At 36.2% G+C, this 8,309-nt stretch overlaps 1 pseudogene; it reads left to right on the top strand.

Moving 5' to 3' along the window:
• The first annotated feature begins 7,125 nt into the window (after positions 1 to 7,125).
• On the top strand, positions 7,126 to 7,784 carry LOC141712429 (hevamine-A-like; annotated as a pseudogene).
• The last annotated feature ends 525 nt before the right edge of the window (positions 7,785 to 8,309 follow it).

The following is an 8,309-nucleotide window of genomic DNA, read 5'->3' as shown; positions in this document are numbered from 1 at the left end:
CAGTTATCCTCATAGGATTGAATAGTCACAGAAACAGTCAGTTCACTATCAGAGTTTAGAAATTCACATCAAACAACAATTAGTACTTAAGCAATTTTCAATTAAGCACTGAATACACAAAGAGAGTAATTTCTGTAAATACTGATCATAAAGTCTGATGCATCAGAACAAAAGCTAAGCAGATTTAGAGAAAGAACCTGAAACCATTCCAAGTTCATTTACCAATCTTGTAAAAGTAGCTTCACATAGTGGTTTTGTGAAGATATCTGCTAGTTGTTGATCTGTTGGAACAAAGTGCAATTCCACTGTACCTTCATCCACATGTTCCCTTATGAAGTGGTACCTAATGCTGATGTGCTTTGTCATTGAGTGTGGAACTGGATTACCTGTCATAGCAATAGCACTTTGATTATCACAGTAAATAGGGATTTTAAAATATGTTAACACATAATCCAGTAACTGATTCTTCATCCAAAGAATCTGTGCACAACAGCTTCCTGCAGCAATGTATTCTGCTTTTGCAGTTGATGTGGAAATTGACTTTTGTTTCTTGCTAAACCAAGAAACCAATCTGCCTCCAAGAAATTGGCAGCTTCCACTTGTGCTTTTCCTGTCAATTTTATAACCTGCAAAATCTGCATCTGAGTAACCTATTAGTTTAAAATCTGATTCTCTGGGATACCACAAAACCCAGATCAGCTGTTCCCTTAAGATACTTGAAAATTCTTTTCACAGCTGTTAAGTGAGGTTCTCTTGGATCTGCTTGAAATCTTGCACAAAGACAGGTAGCATACATGATATCAGGTCTACTAGCAGTTAGATAGAGTAGAGAGCCAATCATACCTCTGTAATCAGTAATATCTACTGATTTACCAGTATCCTTATCCAGTTTTGTTGCAGTGGCCATGGGAGTGGATGCACTTGAACAATCTTGTATTCCAAATTTCTTCAGCAAATTTCTGGTGTACTTGGTTTGACAAATAAAAGTGCCTTCTTCATTCTGCTTGACTTGAAGGCCCAGAAAATAGCTAAGTTCCCCCATCATACTCATTTGATATCTTGACTGCATCAGTTTGGCAAACTTCTTGCAAAGTCTGTCATTTGTAGAACCAAAGATGATATCATCAACATATATATGGACCAGAAGTAAGTCCTTTCCATGGTTGAGGTAGAACAGTGTTTTGTCTATAGTTCCTCTGTTAAATCCACTTTCCAGAAGAAACTGAGCTAAAGTCTCATACCATGCTTTTGGAGCTTGCTTAAGGCCATAAAGTGCTTTATCAAGCCTGTAGATATGATTAGGATATTTGGGATCTACAAAGCCTATAGGTTGTTCAATTGAGAAAAGCACTTTTCACATCCATTTGAAAGACAGTAAACTTTTTGTGAGCAGCATAAGCTAAAAATATCCTTATGGCTTCCAATCTAACAACTGGTTCAAATGTTTCATCATAATCAATTACCTCCTGTTGAGAATATCCTTTTGCAATCAACCTTGCCTTATTCCTTGTAATTATGCCATTACTATCAGTTTTGTTTCTGAATACCCACTTTGTACCAACAACAGATCTGTTTTTTGGTCTTGGCACTAGGGTCCAGACTTTGTTTCTTTCAAATTCATTTAACTCTTCCTGCATTGCTTGCACCCAATCAGCATCTTGAAGAGCTTCTTCCACTTTCTTTGGTTCAGTCTGAGAAAGAAAAGAATTGTAAAGACATTCACTCGAAGTAGCTGTTCTAGTTCTGACACCTGCATCAGGATTCCAATAATTAAGTCAGGTGTATGTGATTTAGTCCACTTGCTTGCAGATGGAAGGTTTTCTCTAGAACTGGATGCTCCCCCATGATCCATGCTATCTTCATCAACATTTTCTGATGCTCCCCCTGAAACTATGCTCTCTGAGTTGGATCCTTCAGAATTTAAGTTTTCAGAACTATCAGAACTTGGATTATCAGAACTTGACGAATCAGAACTTGAAAAGCCAGTTGTATGTTCTGATACTTCTTGAGAGGTGGTTGTATCTTGAGTATGCTCCCCCTGCATAGGTGCATCTTCCTTTGGCGTAGTCACCACAGTTTCAATAACATCAGAGTTTAATCCATCAGAGTTTGCAGTATCAGGATTTAGACTGTCAGGATTTTCAGTATCAGAATTTAAGTCTTCATTTTCAAATCTCAGCTGATCATGATCATTGAAATCTTCAAGTCCAGTAATCTTCTTATCATCAAAAGAGACATTGATAGATTCCATGACCACTCTTGTTCTCAAGTTATAGACTCTGAAGGCTTTTGTGGAAAGTGGATATCCAACAAAGATTCCTTCATCAGCTTTTAGATCAAATTTGGATAGCTGTTCAGGGTGAGTCTTAAGAACAAAACATTTGCATCCAAATACATGAAAATACTTCAGATTTGGCTTCTTTTTCTTCACCATCTCATATGGTGTCTTTCCTTGCTTGTTAATAAGTGTTGCATTCTAAGTAAAACAAGCAGTCTGCACAGCTTCAGCCCAGAAATAGGTTGGAAGCTTTGCTTCATCAAGCATTGTACGTGCAACTTCAATGAGAGTTCTATTTTTTCTTTCAACAACTCCATTTTGCTGTGGAGTTCCAGGTGCAGAAAATTCCTGCTTGAGTCCATGGTTTTTGCAGAAGTCTTCCATTATCAAATTCTTGAACTCAGTACCATTATCACTTCTTATTATCTTCACAGAATCTTTGACCAATTTATCCAGTTGCCTGACATGATCAATCAAGATAGATGCAGTTTCACTTTTTGTGTGCAAAAAATACACCCATGTGTATCTGGTGAACTCATCCACTATGACCATAGCATATTTCTTCTTTGCAATAGACATGACATTTACTGGACCAAATAGATCAACATGTCGTAGGTGATAAGGCTCAAGAATTAATGATTCAGTCTTGCTCTTGAATGAGGATTTCCTTTGTTTAGCCTTCTGACAAGAATCACAAAGGCCATCAGGAGCAAATATTGACTTTGGCAGTCCTCTCACAAGATCTTTCTTGACTAGTTCATTTATATTGTTGAAATTTAAATGAGAGAGTTTCTTGTGCCAATTCCAGCTTTCTTCAATTGATGCTCTACTCATCAGACAGATTGCAGAACCATCAGTACTTGTTGAAAGCTTGGCTTCATAGATGTTACCATGCCTGTATCCTTTCAGAACAGCTTTGCCTGTAGATTTACTAATAACTTCACAGTGTTCTTCAAAGAAATCCATATGATAACCTATGTCACAGATTTGACTAACACTCAGCAGATTATGTTTAAGTCTTGAGACCAGAGCTACTTCTTTAATGATGATATTCCCAAGATTGATATTGCCATATCCCAATGTTTTTCCAATGTTGCCATCTCCATAAGAAACACTTGGGCCAGCCTTCTTCACAAAGTCTGATAGCAGGGCTTTATTTCCAGTCATATGTCCTGAACATCCACTGTCCAGAACTAGGATGTTTTTCCTGTTGCCTTGCAATCACAAAGACCACTAATGATTAGTTTTAAGGACCCAGACTTGCTTGGATCCTTTGGCCTTATTAAGTTTGTTAACCTTTGCAGCGGATTTAACATCAGAGTTTATGTTAACATTTTTCTTATCAGAATTTACACTATCAGACTTTGAATCAGAACTTACACTAGAAGGAACAATGCTAATTTTATTTAAAGAAGGTTTTATTTGATAATAATCATAGTACAGACTATGATATTCCTTACAAGTATAAATGGAATGCCATAAACTACCACAATGAAAACAAGGATTTTGTGGCTTATATCTAACATACTGACTCTTAACTCCTGACTTTGAAGGTAATGAGTTTATGTTCTTATTCTTCCTGCAAAACGAAGCCAGATGGTTAGAACTTCCACAGTTATGACACATTTTTCTAGGAGCATTACGAACAGGCTTATAATCATTGCTTTTATTCACACCTTCCTTTCCATTCCTATTTTTCCTAGGTGATTTTACCTTGTTTGCATTCTTAACATCTTTCAGCTTATGCTTAAGCTGCTTCTTTGTCGTTAAGCCTATGTTTACTTCAGTTGTCTTTTCCTGTTTTAGTTTGTTAGAAGTTAATTCCTTTTTAACTTCTGATTTCTCATTATCAGACTTTACAACTTCAAATTTAACAGGCTTTAACTTAGATTTTTGATTAACAACTATAAGCTTAATTTCTACAGTTCCTTTATCATTCTTATCATCTCCATAACCTAAGCCCTCTTTCCAGTTTTCACTACTTAATAAATTCTGAGTTGTTCTGCCAGAGTTAGTCCAAGTCCTGATAATCTCTCTTTCCTTTTCTAACTCAGCTTTTAGAGATTCATTCATTTTAAGCACTTCATCCCTAACATAGAAAGCATCATCTCTATCTTTCTGAGTTTGATGGAACATGACTAACTCTTTTTCTAAATAATCATTCCTCTTTTTGCAAGCAAGATTTTCAGAAGTTAATCTTTCACATGTTAAAGTTTGATCTCTATAGCTAATGAACATGGTTTTAAGATATCTTCTCAACTCATTAATATCATCAGTATGTAAGGCATAAGTAGTATGAGGTACCTTTAACTCAGCAGCTTCAGAACTGCTTTCAGCACTTGCCATATCAGTATTTGCCATCAAGGCATAATTCTCCTCACTTTCAGAATCTGAGGTGTCTGTCCAGCTTTTGTTCTTTGTGAAAAGAGCCTTGCCTTTGTCACTTTTCACTTTCTTGCAATCAGGAGATATGTGTCCTTTCTCACCACACTTGTAGCATTTGACATTTGTATAATCTCCTCTATCAGCTTTTCCTCCTTTGCCCTCAGATTTTCTGAAATTCTTCTTATCAGAACTTGCACCTTTCCTGGAAAACTTCTTTCCCTTACTGAACTTCCTGTATGCAATCTTTGTGATTCCTTTCACCATAAGGGCACACAGCTTCATCATCTCTTCATCAGCATCCGTCTCAGGCAAGCTTTCAGATTCTGAGTCATCATCACTATCAGAACTTGATGACTCAGTATCAGACTTTGTGAAGAGTGCTTTACCCTTGCCTTTCCTTGAGGTGAGTGCATTGGGGGATTCTTCTTCAGCCTTAAGAGCAACTGTCCTTGACTTTCCTCCTTTCCTCTTGCTTTTTTGTTCTATCTCAAGTTCATGAGTCTTGAGCATCCCATAAATTTCATCAAGAGTTGTTTCATCAAGATTATAGTTGTCTCTTATTGCTGTTGCCTTCAAATCCCAGCTTTCAGGAAAAGCCAACAGGAATTTAAGGTTTGAATCTTCAAGATCATACTCCTTATTAACCAGTGACAAATCATTCAAGAGTTTGACAAATCTATCATATAAATCAGTCAATGACTCGTTAGCCTTTGAGTCAAAGTGTTCATACTCTTGAGTGAGTATTGTCTTCCTGTTCTTCTTAATCATATCAATTCCCTGGCATCTTATTTCCAAGGCATCCCATATCTCCTTTGCAGTCTTGCAGTTTATTACCCAGTTTGACATTACATTATCAAGGGCACTATGCAGTAAGTGTCGTACATTAGCATCCTTAGCAATTGATGCGATATCTTCAGCAGTGTAGTCACTCTTCTCCTTTGGTACTGACTTGGCTGCTTCACCTGCAACTGCAACAGCGAGCTTGGTTGGTTTGTGAGGCCTTTCCTTGATTCTATCAAGATATTCTGGATCTGTAGCTTCCAGAAACATAAACATCCTCACCTTCCATATGGGATATTCAGATGGTCTCAATATGGGAACTCTAATAGCCTCATATCGGCTATGGATTTGTGTCTTTGGAGGTTCTTCAGTTTTGATGGGCTTAGTTGGAGTTTCTACTTCAGACATGATTATTTTTGGATCTTAAACTATTTGTGTGTTAACAGATAGGATCTGATACCACTTGTTAGGTCACACACGCTGTAGAGGGGGGTGAATACAGTGTATAGCACAATCAAATCAAATTCTAATAACACAAGTAACAGAAAACAAACTTTATTCAAAACAATAAACTCTGTTACAGTATGGAACTGTCCTCTCTCAGTGATGAACAAATATCACGAGAGCTGCTAGGGTTACAATGAATAATCTTCTCGATAATGATAACACTTATAGTGTAAACCCTATGTCTGTGTTTATATACTACACAGTTACAAGATAATCGCTAATTGATATGGAATATAATTCTGCTTCCTAAAATATATCAATCAGATATCTTTTCTTCCAAGTATTCTATTCTTCATAGAATTCCTTCTTCACGCATATCTCTTCTTACGTTTGTCTTGATCTTCTTTTCCTTTCAATCAGCCGCCTTCCTTATCTGAACGTTTCCTTTAAGTCCTGATATTATCTTCTGATAAATATCTCTTGAACCTTAAGTACTGATGACTTAAGTTCTGACTTCAGTATAAGTGCTCATTTCAGTTAAGTACTGATTTGTCCTGTTTAAGTAAGATCTGAAAACTAAACATAAATCATATTAGACATGACATTATCAAATATATCTAACAGATACTTTAAAACAAACCATGCAATATTTTTATCATATTATGTATAGAACTGAAATAAATTATTTATATATTATTCTATACTATAAATATATTTTACTACACGATATAAAATATTATATTATATTATAAATATATATATATTATATTTGGGGTGAGACGGATTTTCTCTTTTGGAATCATATATATACCATACCCGCTCCATATTAAAAGGGGGTAAAAATTTGATCCCCGTCACTGCCCCATTTCATGTTTAAGCGGAGCAGGACAACCCCATTTGGGTCACGTTGGGGCAGGTTTCCCATTTTTCCTGCCCCGTTGAGAAGCCTACTCATTTCACATTTAAGCGGAGCAGGACAGCTCCAATTGGGTCACGTTGGGGCGGGTTCCCCATTCTCCCTGCCCCGTTGAGAAGCCTACTCCTTGGAAATTTGCACAAGATTATCCTATAGAATTTGTTTTGGTATCCATTGATGCATGACTCCTTTGCTGAATGATGTAGCTAGGATATTTATGTAACAAATAGAAGTAGTTTTTTCTCAGCAGGATTATTTTTGTACAATCATAATTTTATGGGGACTGAATGGGATGCATTATGAAACTATGATTTAGAACATGATGTGCCTTATACGGGAAGGAGCTAGTCTAGTATATATTAGTCATCAACAATATATTGCTAAATCAAACCACTCTTTAGCTTTCAAGGCTGATGTTAAAAATGTCGTTGCATATTTATGAAACACTTATTTATGAGGTAAATCAAACTCCAGAGACCTCCAGGTGATGCAAGTTTGGATGGTATCGATTTTGATATCGAACTAGGCTCAGTAAATTATTACGAAGATCTCGTAAAATATTTAGTTGCTTATGGTAAGCATGGCAAAAAAAGTTCACATAACAGGTGCACCCCAGTGTCCATACATGCAAATCTAGGACAGACAATCAATACAGGACTATTTGATTATGTTTGAGTACAATTTTACCACAATCCTCTTTGTGAATATAGTTCTGTAAATATTGATAAGCATTTTAAATTCATGGACCAAGTGGACTACTACAGCTATTGCTGGAAAATAATTTTGGGGCTGCCTGCAGCACCCCGGGCTGCATGCAGCAACCCGGGCTGCCGGAAGTGATTCATCCCGGCTGATGTGTTGACGTCTGAAATTCTACCAGTGATAAAGAAGTCACCTAAGTATGGTGGTGTAATGTTATGATCAAAATATTGGGATGATTAGAGTGGATATAGTTTCTCAATCTTAAGTAGTCTATGATGATTTGTATACTATGACACTGAAAGTTGTTCTAGCATTATTCAATTTAATATAAGATTTCTCAAGTATTGTTTTGCATTTCTCTTCAATAATTACAAAATATTTAAATATCCGCATATAAGTCTGTCTATATGGCAAGTTAGACAGCATAAATTTATATCTATAGACTAGATAAATTCGAAAACTTAGTTTTTGCACACATTTACATCTATCAAAATCCAAACACACTACGGATAATTTTGTACACAGATAGTAAACAAGATTTTGTGCACATATTTCTTACACTAACTAACATGCCACTAAAACCAAAATTTTAAAACAGAACAGAAAATTCATGCCTGCTATTAAAATCTCTATATGTATTTCCCGTCATTTCTCAACTAGTCAGCAATTACAAAACCTAGTTACAGAGACATTCACAATTCTAAACTGCCTCAACAAAGCGATACTCTTCTGACACAATCTGTGTGTAATGAAATCTTAGATAAATGTGCAGACATCAGAACATTACAAAGAATATAGTCG

Source organism: Apium graveolens, chromosome 1 (assembly GCF_009905375.1).
Source record: "Apium graveolens cultivar Ventura chromosome 1, ASM990537v1, whole genome shotgun sequence".
NCBI classification, from domain to species: domain Eukaryota; kingdom Viridiplantae; phylum Streptophyta; class Magnoliopsida; order Apiales; family Apiaceae; genus Apium; species Apium graveolens.
The sequence above is the reverse complement of the archived record's forward strand: the minus strand, read 5'-3'. Positions and strand labels throughout refer to the sequence as shown.